General features: G+C 44.6%; 2 long non-coding RNA genes across 3 annotated transcripts in view; one reads left to right on the forward strand and one right to left on the reverse strand.

Moving 5' to 3' along the window:
• Positions 1-13781, forward strand: part of LOC141573188 (uncharacterized) — a 27973-nt gene continuing 14192 nt past the window's right edge. Inside the window, exons 1-2 of the long non-coding RNA XR_012498859.2 lie at positions 1-1500; positions 2906-3559. This is a non-coding gene — a long non-coding RNA (uncharacterized LOC141573188). The remainder of the gene's footprint in view (positions 1501-2905; positions 3560-13781) is intronic.
• LOC141573189 (uncharacterized) overlaps positions 5991-13781 on the reverse strand; it is a 44780-nt gene continuing 36989 nt past the window's right edge. For both annotated transcript variants that reach the window (XR_012498861.2, XR_012498860.2), the window contains one exon: positions 5991-9269. This is a non-coding gene — a long non-coding RNA (uncharacterized LOC141573189). The remainder of the gene's footprint in view (positions 9270-13781) is intronic.

Here is a 13781-nt window from a genome sequence, read left to right on the forward strand (position 1 = left end):
CTTTGGCCAAACTCAGCACACATCTCTGTTCCTCCCTACAGAGGAGCTGTCTCTCCCACTGGTTCAAAATGTGGCCCTGCTCTGTCCTGATTTCCTGACCCCACTGCAGTTTCTTCTTCAGAAAACGAGAGAGTGAGCTATCTTGTTATGGAGGCAGGGAGATACGACCTCAAGTTCCTTCCCCGTGATGCCTTTATTATGCTCTTTAGAAGAGCTGGGACACCACATTCATTGACAATGTCTTTCTGGGGGGACGCACCATCTGGGGCTACTCCCCCAAAGGGTAGGCATCTGGACTCATTTGACTGCTGTTTTTGGAGGAATGCAGGTGAACAAAAGGGAGTTTCCACTAGGCAAACTGTTTTTTCCACTTCCTGTTCTTTGCTATTTTGCTTTGTTCCGGTGTTAAACCGCCAAGTTTCAGAATCAGATGAAACTTCTTGTAGTGATGGCCCACCACAAGGTCTCCACGAATCCTGTAACCTGGTGACTAAACTAGATTTCATGATATCAATCAAAGGACAGGCTTTGCAATGGCCGAAATCCATTTTCTGTATCAGGCTTAGTACTGAGCTTGGATCTCATGAGATGTTTCTTCCTAATTCTGACCTGAGGGAGATTTGCACTTTTTCTGGAAAAGTATCTGCATTCACTTCAGCCCCCACAACTGCTTAGGAGTGACTGGGGGGATCTTCCCCTGTCAGCTGGTTCTTATGCGGAAGCAAGGAAAAGCTGCAGAGTGGCTGGGCCTGGGAGAGCCTCTGCAACAAGAGTCTGACAGCAGGTCAGCAGTTATCACTCTCAGAAAGGGAAGTGTGAGTGTGTTATGTTGCTGTGGCAACTAAGGGCAACAGAGCTGCAAACCTCAGAAGGCAAAGCCCATTAAACAAGGGGGAGTTTCAAGTACCTTGTGTCCCCCAGGGACTGGGTCTAGTTTAATCAGGGGAAAAGTCAGTATCCAAAAGTCCTCAGTGATGCAGAGGAAGCCAGGGGAAACAGTCAATGGCTAGTCACCACTGAGTCACAGTCACGACGTTAGAGCAGGAATGAGCTGCAAAGAGCAAGCAGTCAGACCCCTCACTTTACTAAGAAAGGAACAGGAAGACGGAAGGTGCTTGATCAGGGTTCTGCTGCCAGTGAGTGTCAAAGCCAGAAGCACCACCCGTATGGCCTTCTGTTTGCATAGCTTTAACAGTTTGCAAACACTCTCACATGTTTTAAATTCATCTGACCCTGCACCAAGAGCAAATATTTATTGTTCTTCCAGGAAGAGGCCAAATGGGGACTGCCCAGTTTCTTCATCTGGGAGGAAAGGAGTATTTTTCTAATGGAATTCTTGCCAGGGTTCAATGAGTTAATAGTTTTGGAATTCAAGAGGATATTGTATCATCCCTTACAGAGTTTTGAGTAATTAAGGGATGAGCAAGAAGAAATCAAACAACTGGGATCAACTTTATCATTGATAAATTTTGTGTTGGAGCCAGTGGTTTATATTTGTGGGTAAGTAGATACCAGAATTAGACATGGTACCCATGCAGGCTGGGGCAGGCCTCCCAGATGGGAACTGTCCCTGGAAACCATGCATCATGGAAGAAGAGAGCCATTATCATGCTGGGGAGGAGGCAGGCTGCCAAGAGGAGGAAGAGAGGAGCTGAGCTATGCATCTGGGTTCCTATCCCATACTCACCATGTTCACCTATTAGGGATGTTTACACAATGGAGTATTGCGGAGCTGTAAAAAAGAAACAGAAGTAGTTCTGTGTGTCGGTATGATTTTTGGTGTATATTGTTAAATGAAAAAAGCCGGGTACAAAACAGTATGTCGCCTATGCTGTTATTATCTAAGAAGGGGAAATACCTATTTACATGTATTTGCCTTTTTTAAAAAACTGGAAAGATGAACCAAACATTAGTAAAAATGGTGATCTATAAGGGGACGGGAGATAGAGTGAAGGGGAGAGAAATAGAAGCTAGACTTGACTTCTCTCAAGGTACTTTATTTTGTAGATTTGAGCTTAGAACTATGCATATGTTTTAAATAATTATAAAACAAAATTTCATAAAGATGGGTTAAAAAGAAAAATTCTTGAAAATTGAAAGCAAATAAAACAAAGGAATCTAATTGTGTATTGAATTAATGACTTACCTATACTGAAAAGATTTATTTCTTATAACTTTAAAATATAGAATACTGACTATCTCTCCACTATGATATATCCTAAAGATAAAAAGGACCTGTGTATTAGTCTGCTGGGGCTGTCATAACAAAATACCACAGATTGGGTGGCTTACACAACAGAAATTTATTTTATCACACTTCTGAAGGGTGGAAGTCTAAGATCAAGGGCAGGGTTGGTTTCTTCCTAGGCCTGTCTCCTTGGCATGTAGATGGCTGTCTTCTCCCTGTGTCCTCACATCACATTCCATCTGTGCATGTCTGTGTCCTAATCTCCTCTTCTTATAATGCCACAGTCATATAGAATTAGGGCCTATCTCAATTACCTTTTTGAAGACCCTACCTCCACATATAGTCACATTCTGAAGTACTTCAATATATTAATTTGGGAGGACACAGTTCAGTCCATAAAAACTATAAAGAAATGTAAAACTATATTCCATGTTGTAGTAGTAATATCGGTATTGGTGTATGTAGTCTGAGTTTTAACCCCAGCCGAGGCCCCAGAGACTATGAAGCAGAGATAAGCCATACCTGATTCCCTTCTCAAATTCCTGACCCTTAAAATCATGAGCAAATTAAAAAATTGTTTAAGCTGCTGAGTGTGGAGACAATTTGCTACGTAACAATAGTAATCAGACAGAAGCATTTTGTCCCCCACTCCAAAAAAAGGGGGTGCCTGAATCTTATCAACCCTCCAGATATATAAGTCTACCTACCATTTTGCAGGATTAAAGAACATGTGAGGGGAACCTAACACCACAGAAATACAGTCAGAAAAATCCAGAATGTGGAATTTTCTATAGGATCGATGATCTGGCTTTTTCAACAACAAAAAAGTTGCAAGGAAAGGAAAAAAAGAAGAGTAATTTCTAAGTTAAGACTTGAGAAACAAATCGACCATGCAAACTTGACATGTGATCTTTATCTGGATTGTGATTTAGAAAGACCAAAACAAAAATATTATTGGGCCGGCCCGGTGGCTCAGGCGGTTGGAGCTCCATGCTCCTAACTCCAAAGGCTGTCAGTTCGATTCCCACATGGGCCAGCTCTCAACCACAAAGTTGCCAGTTCAATTCCTCGAGTCCCACAAGGGATGGTGGGCTCGGCCCCCTGCAACTAAGATTGAACACGGCACCCTCAGCTGAGCTGCCTCCCGGATGGCTCAGTTGGTTGGAGCCCATTCTCTCAACCACAAGGTTGCCCATTCGACTCCCGCAAGGGATGGTGGGCTGCGCCCCCTGCAACTAGCAATGGCAACTGGACCTGGAGCTGAGCTGCACCCTCCACAACTAAGACTGAAAGGACAACAACTTGAAGCTGAACAGCACCCTCCACAACTAAGATTGAAAGGACAACAACTTGACTTGGAAAAAAAGTCCTGTAAGTACACACTGTACCCCTATAAAGTCCTGTTCCCCTTCCCCAATAAAATCTTTCAAAAAAAATATTATTTATGACACAACTGGGAAAATTTGGATACTAACTGGATATTTATTGGTATTAAAATTATGGTAATCTTTTTAATTTTCATAATGTTATTGTGGTTATATTATGTTTGTTTTGTTTTAAGGGTCTTTATCTTAAAGAGATAGATGCTAAAGGATATGAATTAAATGACATAATGTGTAGATTTTTTTGTGAAAATAATCATAAGTCTACAGAAATGGATCAGTCACGGTACTGCCTCCTTGAAGCTCATGGTCTAGTGGCAAAGAAAGCACGTACACAAATAAAGTATAAGGAGGAAAAAGTGCTAAGTATCACAAAATGGGATAGGGTGTGTGTCTAGGACAAAGTTTCAACAAAGAGTTTATCTTTGCAGAATCCATTCCCACCCAACAATGACTGAGATGCTTTCTTCAGCATCTACACCCAAGCCTCCCATAGCTTGGTATAATATAGGTTTGAACTTGTGTACAAAATATGACCTCAAACTATTTGAAAAAGCTGGTGTTATGATATGATAGCTGCAGCTTTCCCAACATTACAGAGGGGGTCAATTTCGTGTATCTACTTTATGATTATCTCAGTCAGGTCAGGCTGCCATAACAAAATACCGTAGGCTGGGTGGCTTAAACAATAGACACTTATTTCTCATAGTTCTGGAGGCTGGGAAGTCTAGGATCAAGGTGTTAGCCAATTCCCTTCCTGATGGCAGCCCTCTTCCTTGCTCGAAGGTAGCAGCCTTCTGGCTATGTCCTTACATGGGGAGAGACAGTGGCTCTTCCCTAATCTGCTCACAGGGTCCCATTCTCAGGATCTCACCAAAACCTAATTATCTCCTAAAGGCCCTATCTCCAAATATCATCACACTGTGGGGGTGGAGGGCAGGGCTTCAACATACGAGTTTCGAGGGGACACAATCAGTCCAGAGCAATGGTCTGCACAAAGGTGTATGTATCTTCAAGGCATGAGCCCCAGACCCAGCTGCATCAGAATCACCTGTTGAACTTTTAAAAAATACTCAAGTGTCAGAAACTTTGCCCCAGGCTCAATAGGTTTGAGCTGGGCCCTGGATTCTGACTTTTTTTTAACAGCTTTCTGGTCACTCTCTTGAGCATTCTAGCCAAGAAGCACTGACTGAGAAACGCCTGGTCCACTGGGGCGGCCACGCCTTAGGGGAGGAGCAACTTAAACATCACATTTCATAACGTCACTATTTCCATCCCCAGGTCTACTTTCTAATTTTGATTTTGGATTTATCTTGCATTTCTTTTGCTTTCATAGCTTAAGTACTGATTACTGACAAATATCACTCTGGTCCTAGCAACAAACTTCTCCTGAGCAGATACTAATTCTTCCACTTACCATAATCCCCCCATCTGAACACATTCAATATTTTGTACTCGTCTGAGTTAATCCAACTTAGGCCTGCAATATTTTCTTTGTCTGGAGCACTTCAGAAAGAAGTTTTGGTGTTTTGGGGTTTTTTTTCTTCCCAAAAGGCGAAAACTCTTCTTCAACACTGGACTTTTGTATTTTCTTTCTTGGTCTTTTAAATTCATTTAACACCTTTGCACTCACCCAAGAAAAAGAAAATTTTCTAGACTATTTCAAGGAATTACACACATGATTTATTAAAATATAAATTCTTTATAAAACTGTGACTTTGCTTTAATTCACTAAAATGTGCAATGTTTTTCATGGGATTGATTTTTTAAATGCTTTTGGGTCTGGCAATGGGTTTCAAGGTGCTACAATTAACTATTGATTAGTTGCAAGCTGACTTTTAAATTGGTTGAAATTTTGCTTCTTCCCCTTACCTTGCTGTTGCCTGTCTGCGTGTGGCTTCCCTGCTTCAAAACCACCAGCCTAAAATGACTGAGAGCCCTGTCCCCTGAATGCCAGGCACAGTGAATGACAGAATAAAAGGAAACTACACATTCCCTACCTTCAAGATTAAAATGCAGATGGGGAGATAAGAAATCACAAAAGATTGTGAAACAGTATAAGTTTTGACTATGTTCCAAGCTTTTCCTTTATTAGAATCTATGTTCGTTTGCCAGCTTAATTGATTAGATAAACTGAATGATTTGTTTTCTTCATTCCTCTGCCGCCAAGCGTGGACTATTGAGGAGGCAATCTGGCATCTTCTCAGGGGCCTATGACATAATCTGAGCTTTGTATAAATTTGCAGGAAAGAGAAGGGAGCAGCCATGGTCCATGAAATTTCTGCACAAGCTTCAGCATCACCAGAGCACTTTACCAAGAGAGGATTTGAGTGCCAAGCAGTGCTTGGAACAAGCTGCTGTCAGCACATTCTCCACCCTCCTCCCTTTCTCTTTCACTTCAGTCATCGCTGTTATGTAAGCTCAGTCACTTTTTCCCTTCAAGATCAAGTTTGCTCATCTGGGCCGTACTTCTTTCCAAGGGGCCAGCCTCCTGAAACCTCTATACTATCAAGTCTACAGTGAGCTCCGTCACAAATGCAGGTCCTTGATTCACCTCATGTTCTGGCCAAAGGATCCTTAAGCTCTTATGTACAGGTCTCTTTAAGCAACATTGTTTCATTCTTAGACTTTGAGAAAGCAAAACCATACCCCCCCAGGGCCCAGAGAAAAGCTAGTTGAGAGCTGGCTAATTAGGTTTTTCTTTGTTTTAAATCACTAGCTTTTCTCACCATTTTAAAGCATTGACTGTAGTTCTCAGCACTTTCTTTCTTATAAGGTGCCAAGTGCACAACATTGTAGGACAGCGGGATCTGGATTCTGGGTCCTGGGGTCAGGCTCTGAGGCTGTGATTCCCTCAAACCGCACATTTGGTTTTACACACTCTGCACCCTTCTGTTATTCCATCAAGAAATAGAAATAAAATAAAATGCCTGTTTCATAGTTAGTGCATTTCCCTTGAGAAGAGAATTGCAAATGGTAAACGAGTTAATTTCCCAAGAAACACATCTTAAAGGGTGCAGCTGGACTCCAGGACATTTGCCACCTGGCCTGCGAGACAGAACTGTGCAGTGGGTTCTTTGTGTGATCTCAAGGGCCTTGTCCACTAAACGCCTCATGGAACCTTTTTTGATTGTAAGTCAAATTTACATGGAATCCAGGAGTTCTATCTGCTTAGTGCTGCTAGAAATCCAGGATTTCTTACTTCCTTACTGCTTAGGTGCTTTATTTGCCTATTTCACTAAGATGAATAATGTGGCCAGTATCTCTGGGAAGTGAAGGTTTTGTCTGGTTATCTTGTTGTCATGACAGCCTCTAAACTTATTTTACCTTTATAAAAATCAGTTACAACCGTATACTGTATGATTCCAGAATAGGTAAATCCATACAGACAGAAAGTAGATTAGTGGTTGCTGGGGTCTGGGGAGCTTGAGGGGCAAGGTGAGTGGCTTTTTTTGGATATGGGGTTTCTTTTGAAGCTGATGAAATGTTCTAAAATGGTTTGTGATGATGGTTACACAACTCTGTAAATATACTAAAAACCATTAAGTTGTACATTTTAAATCGGTGAATTGTATGGATAGTGAATTATATCTTAATAAAGTTGTCGTTTAAAAAAAACGCAAAAGCCCCCAAACAGTCACAAAATGCTCAGGCAACATTGAGGAGAGTGTGTGCATGAATGTGAAGGAGACAAACCACCTTCTATCACAGAAAAAGAGTCCAGTCTCTTATCCTACCCACTCATACTGTATACACAGTTCCCATCTTCCTTTTTATAGTCTTAGTAGTGAGTGAGCAACAGCGAGGTCTCGGTTAGCGCTGACCTTTGCTTTCAATCAACGACAAACATGACTGCTGTCACCGTGGTTCAACTCAATCACACAGTTGGATTTGGGATATGTGCTAGGGCTTGTGGGCTGACCGGATGGAGATTCCGCTCCTCGGAGGGACGTGGTTAGTGAAACCTGGGCTCCAGTGCCAAGATGTTGGTGAAGGCTGGGAAAATGTCTTCACCTGACCTGGAGTGGAAGGTTGCTGCAGAAAGAATCCTGAGGGAAAAGACCGTTCTCTCTGGTTTGGCCTGGACATACGTTCTGGGAATTCTTTTTTTTTTATAAAGTTTATTGGGGAATATTGGGGAACAGTGTGTTTTTTCCAGGGCCCATCAGCTCCAAGTCATTGTCCTTCAATCTAGTTGTAGAGGGCGCAGCTCAGCTCCAAGTCCAGTTGTCATTCTCAATCTTTAGGAGCAGGGGGCGCAGCCCACCATCACACTCTAACCAACTGAGCCATCTGGCTGCCCCTCTGGAAGCTCAGCAGCAGCTCGTTGTCTTCAATCTAGTTGTGGAGGGCACAGCTCACTGGCCCATGTGGAATTGAACCGGCAACCCTGTTGTTCAGAGCTCGTGCTCCAACCAACTGAGCCATCCAGCCGCCCCCATTCTGAGAAGAGCAGATTTTGAGCCCAACATTCCTCTAATTAACTTCCAGCTCAGCACCCCTCTTCTGCCTCCAAGGGAAGCCATACCAGGTTGGGGGGGCCAGTTGAGTTGGGAGGACGTGTAATAAAGTGATTGTACCAGAGGCAGCGTGTAGCATGAGCACAAGAACATGAGAACATTCTCCCCTGGCACTTAGTAGTAACAAGGTTCTATCATGGTTAAATTTATGTGTCCACTTGGCTGAGCCACAGTGCCCCCTACATTTGGTCAAATATTATTCTGGATGTTTTGCTGAAGGTGTTTTTGGGTGAGATTTACTTTAAATCAGTGTACTTTGAATAAAGCAGATTGCCCTCCAAAATGGGAGTGAGCCTATCCCATCAGTTGAAGGCCTGAACAGAACAAAAGGCTGAACTCCTGCAGCAAGAGGGAATTCTGCCAGCGGGTGGATGCCCTTCGGACTTGAACTGCAACATGGGCTCTTCCTGGCTTCCCAGCAGAACCTATGGACTCAAACTGCACCTGTTTCCTGAGTCCCCAGCCTACCGGCCTCCCATCAGACTTGGACTTACCAAGCCTCCACAATGGCACAAGCCAAGTCCACAAAATAAATCTTTTTATCTTTCTTTACACACAATGTGAAGGAGACAAACCACCTTCTAGTTCTGTTTCTCTGGAGAACCCTGCCTAATACAGGCCCATATTTCTCCCTCTTCAGCAGTGACACTTGGGGCAGAACAGAAGTATAGCACTGACCTCACCAAAAGGAGACTAGACCACAGCAAACCAGGCACAGGAGCTCCTGGAGTAGGAGCTGAGGCCTCCAGTGGACCAGCTTAGTAAGTACAGCTGGTGGAGAGCCATGTGAGAAAACGATGCCTCCAACTAGAAGAGGGCTTGAGAGGTACCCACGGCTGGTGTAGCTTGGAGAACCATGGGTTCACTAAAATACTGAGGCAAGTCGTGCCTGCCAAGTCCAAGTCTTCCTGTAGAATGTGCTTCTGGTAGGGAGGGTCAGGCCCAGGTGGGCTCTCCAGGCTTGGAAGGGTCGTTTCAAATTTCTGTTCTTTGTGAACAAAGCTAATCAAATACGCGTTAGGCAGGCGCAGCAACAGACAGCTCCACAGTCAGTTTCTTGAGCAGCTATCAGACCTGGGAAGCTGGCCTTTGAAGCTCCCCTAACAAATAACAAAGAGCAGTTCCTGCGTGTCCTGATGCCTGTGGGGGACTGCTTGGCAGTCAGCAGGGGCTCACATCCTGAAATAAAGAAGTAACATCCGCTTGGCCACACTTATTGCAAATGATAAACGTCTTTGAAACATATAGCCACGTGTATACTCTGAAACAAGAGTCACTCTGGTAATAAGATGGAAGGAGAAAGGTGGTTTGATATTTAGGAGAAAAGGACAGGAAATCCCTGTGAGCGGTATTGCATATGAGAAGGTATGGAGGAGGAAATGAAGAGGCAGGGGGCAAAGCAAAGGCCAAGCTCAACAGAAATAGGAAAATCAGCCAGAAAGCACAGCGCCCGTCCCACCGTGCCCCAAAATGTGAGCAAAGATGGGACAGCGAGTGTTGTCCCCTCTGAGTCTCTGCAGCGTGCATTGTCCACACAGCTGCTTTGGCACATGGCATGGTTTTCTGGAATCATAAGCACTTCTGTACAACTGTCCTGACTCTGCAGTTAAATTTAAAGGCAGACATATTTTTTTTGGAATAACATCCTTAGTAGAAGAAATATGAACCAGAGTGGGTTATAAGCACAAAAGAAATTAATACAGGGAAGGTGGTCCTTATGAAATAGTTGTAAGTACTGGAGCAACAGGCATCCAGGCCGCGGCCTCTGGAATGACTCCCTGGAAACCATAGAACTGGCCCCCGTGGCCCCCTCCCCCTGCCCGGAGCTACAACCTTTGCCCAGATTAGGAGAGTGAGGGGTCAGGGAGCGCATGAAGGCACTGTAGTTGCCTTCGTGAGAAATACAGTGGTCAGGCTCAGGGACTACTGTGGCCATTCACATGGAGCTTGGCCAAGGAGCCGAACAAAGAGGGCCAATGGCCTCCGCCTTACTTCCGCCTTCTGAAACGCGCACCATCAGTGACTTGTACATCCACAGCTACAAGAGAGACTGGGAGATGTAATTTTAAGCTTTCCAGCCTCTGAAACACAGAAAGGCACCCAGCAAGATGTAGGAATGAATACTCACTGCCAATCGATTTCCAGTACAAGTAGTGATTATAACTGGGCTGTTATCCATGCCCTGTCTCGGGGTTGCTCTTGTGCTGGGCCTGTTCAGCCCTACCCAAGATCAAGTGCAAGGCTAATTCTCCCTCCCCAACCCCCTACCCCCCATGCCATTAGAGGTCCAGCCCCACCACTCCCCCGCCTCCTTCTCAAAGGCTGATGAGCATCCCAGGATGTTGCAAGGAGGGATTGTCCATATGGAATAGAGAGACAGAGACCCAGCAATTTCTCCTGCTTGCACAGCCCTTCGTCACCGGAAAGTATGGGCTTACTTAGGTGCACGCTGGTATCAAGTCCAGACCTCGCTCCTGGCCCCACCACCTCTCTCTCATCCTTTCCCTGCTAGCTCCCTCATCCCTCAGCCTGGGGAATACTGTCCCAATCTGGGTAAGGAGCTTTGCTTTGACTTCTCTTTTCTCTGAAATCTGTTGCCTATTAGTCTTCGCCAGTACCCTAAGGGACTAGACCGATGGTTTGCAAGTGTTGCCTGCATCTGAGACACCTGGAGAGCTTGTTAAGAAAAAGACTTCTAGGCCTCATCCCCAGAACCGATGGTTCAGTACGTCCAGGGTGGGGCCCACGAATTTGTCTTTCTGACAAATACTGAGGTGCTGCTGGTGCTATGGGCCTGAGGGCTGCACTTTGAGAACCACTGGCCCAGGCTTTTGAAACTCCAAAGCTCTGTGCTTTCTGCTTTCAAGTCCCACCCCTTAGATATGAGCAAAGAATGGCTTCTCTGTTAAAATGGGGAGATGGGGCGAGGAGAGAAAAGAAATCTGGGAGACAAAGAAATCAATATTTCAAAAACATCAAAGAATCCCACCACTCAGTAATAATAACATAACCCCTTTGTAATGCTTTTAATGTTTGGAAGAGTGGTGCTTAAGTACTTGAAAAACATTTTTATTGGATGCTACAAAATAATTTTTCCTTTTCCCCTTCAGTCTTCTATCTGTCCCTACCAAGTACATCTTGGCGGACAAATGGGAACACGTCCTTCCACATCTTCATACTCTTATGTTATTTTGCATTCCCAGCCCCTAGGACACAGACCTTCGGAAGGAGACCCACACCGCCGTGGGTACATCTATATGGTAGATGCCAGTCTCTCAGCCAAAGTTTTATGAGGTACATCACCCCTGTAGGGGCTACAGGGTCATTGTTTCCACTCAGGGGGCTCCTTCCCTGTATGTGTGTTAATTCTGGGACATTCTTTTTGAAAGTGAACTTGGTGGAAACTTATGGTTTCACCCCAAAATATCCCACAAAATTCCCAGCAAACCCCAAATCATGTAGGTTACATGACAAGGCTTGTTATTCTTGGCAGAAATAGTCTTATTCTGGCAGTAAATTTCTAAGAACATAATGAAAGTGCTTTTTAACATCCTGTTTTGTACTCCTTTTGTTGACTTCTGAGCATTTCTTCTCAAGCAAGGAGTTACACAAGATTTGAAAGTTGCCAAACTTTTATTTTACTGGTAGTTTTAATCGGTTCCTTTCCTATGTTGCTGTGCACCTTTATCTGCTTTTAACTTTAAACTCAGGGATTGAAGTGCCATGAGTCACTCTGAGATTGGCCCAGAAACCATGTGGGGCTGGGTAACAGTCTCCTAGAGCAATCTGCAAAGCTCTGAAAAGCTCGTTGCAGGCTATCAAGGTCAAACATTGTCCATTGTCTGTGGGTAGGTATATGGAATGAACCTAGGAATATGGATTTCTGTGATAATTGGTCCTTGTACTTCTTCCTGAACCAAACATTTCAGATCCCTGTGTTTTCCTAGGAGTCTTCAAAAACTTCCATTTTTCATTTCCCAGGAAAGCCAGTCTGGTGCAAGGGTTAGGAGTGTGGATGCTAGAAGTGGACAGCCTTGCCCAAAACCTAGTTCTGTCTCTTCTTAGCTGTGTGACCTTAGGCGAAATACTCGACCTCTCTATGGCTCAGTTTCCTTATAAAATGAGGGTGCTAAAGCACCTACTTCAAAGGGTGGTTGTGTGGATTGACTAAGTAACTACATACAAAGTGCTTACTTAGAGCAGGCTCTGGTATGTAGTAAATGCTCAATGCAAGTTCTCTTCTTATCATGCACTTGCTCATATTATAGTGTAAATTAGGGCATGACATGAGACTGTATCGGTGAACATCCTTCTGACTTCCCGACTGGTAATGGACTCACAAAGTCCTGGTCCTTGCCAGAGATGGGTGGTAGCAGTTTGCTCCTTGTAAGCAACATTTGCCATCCACTTAGTTAAGCTTCTTTGCTGCTCCATGTCAGAGATTCAAACAGAGGCAAAAGTCACAGGCTTTAGCAATCTAGCTTGCCATCACAAGCCCTAATGCAAAACGTAGCCTTCCTTGTTTCCAGCCTACTCAGGGTGACCCAGGAGCTGTTAAAACTTAGTCTTCCCACTGCCATTACCTAGCCGTGTGACAGGGGACATTACTGCACTTCTCTGAGCTCCAGTTGAAAAAAATTCAAGGCTTGGGCCAGAACCCTAAGATGTGGGGCTTCCTAGATCCAGGAAGACCTCAGGCCTCAGCTGATGGATGACTGCACTCTGGTGATAAGTTTGATCATTGCCAACAAGCCATGTGTGCTGGCGGTGAAACCACCAGAAGTGGAGGAAGCATCAATAGGAAAGGCAGGGATGACAACCAGTTTGTCAGAGCCTACAGGGAGTCGGCTCTGGAAAAAGTAACCAAATGGCATAAAGTAACCAGGTGGGTTTGGTAGAAAAGGCAGACTAGAATCTGGTTAAGGAAATTATCGGTATCTTCAGGGTGCAAAATATGCAGGGGGAATGACTGTGTCTAGATGGTGGACCAAAGACATGAAGGAGTCATGGCTCGTGAGCAACTGACTTATTCCCTGTACCAGCCAGTGGGGGGCTGTGGAGGGGGTATAGGAAGGCATATAGCTGGCCGAGAGCAAGGCAGTAATTGAGTCTCAGCTAAGGGGCAGCTTTGTCCTAATGAGGGAAACTGAGGCACAAGGGCAGCATAATGGTCTAGGTCACTGCAGGGCGGATGTCAAATAGAGGAAGCAAGGGGAGGACAAACTGTGGCTTGGAAGACCTCACGGGCTCTCAGAGCTCTGCTGCCGCCCAGGAGAGCATTACGGGGCCAACGAATCATGGGACCAGTGACCCCAGCTCCCACCACAGCTCCTAGCAGTGCGATCGTGTGGTGTCCAAGGAGGCAAGCGGTCAGAACATGGCAATCTGAGGGAGGACGGAGTAAGGTGATCATTCCTCAGCAGGAACAGTGTCTGAGATTGGAAGAAAGACTTCTCTGACCAGCCTACGATGCACATGGACTTGGTTCTGGGAGAAAACAGCTCCTGGGTCTATCCCAGCTGTCTACTCAGTTGTTTAACAACTGCTAAAGCAAAACGAAATGGAAAGGCTGGAGTGTAAAAATAAATAAAACGACTTGGCTTGCAGATTTAGTGGAATTTCCCCAAATAGCTTACCAAATATGAAATGTTTTAGGCTCAGATTGGGATTATTTTTTTCCCCTTTTAAATT

The sequence above is a fragment of the Rhinolophus sinicus genome, chromosome 4, assembly GCF_057876585.1.
Source record: "Rhinolophus sinicus isolate RSI-liver-muscle chromosome 4, RSI-T2T, whole genome shotgun sequence".
NCBI lineage: Eukaryota > Metazoa > Chordata > Mammalia > Chiroptera > Rhinolophidae > Rhinolophus > Rhinolophus sinicus.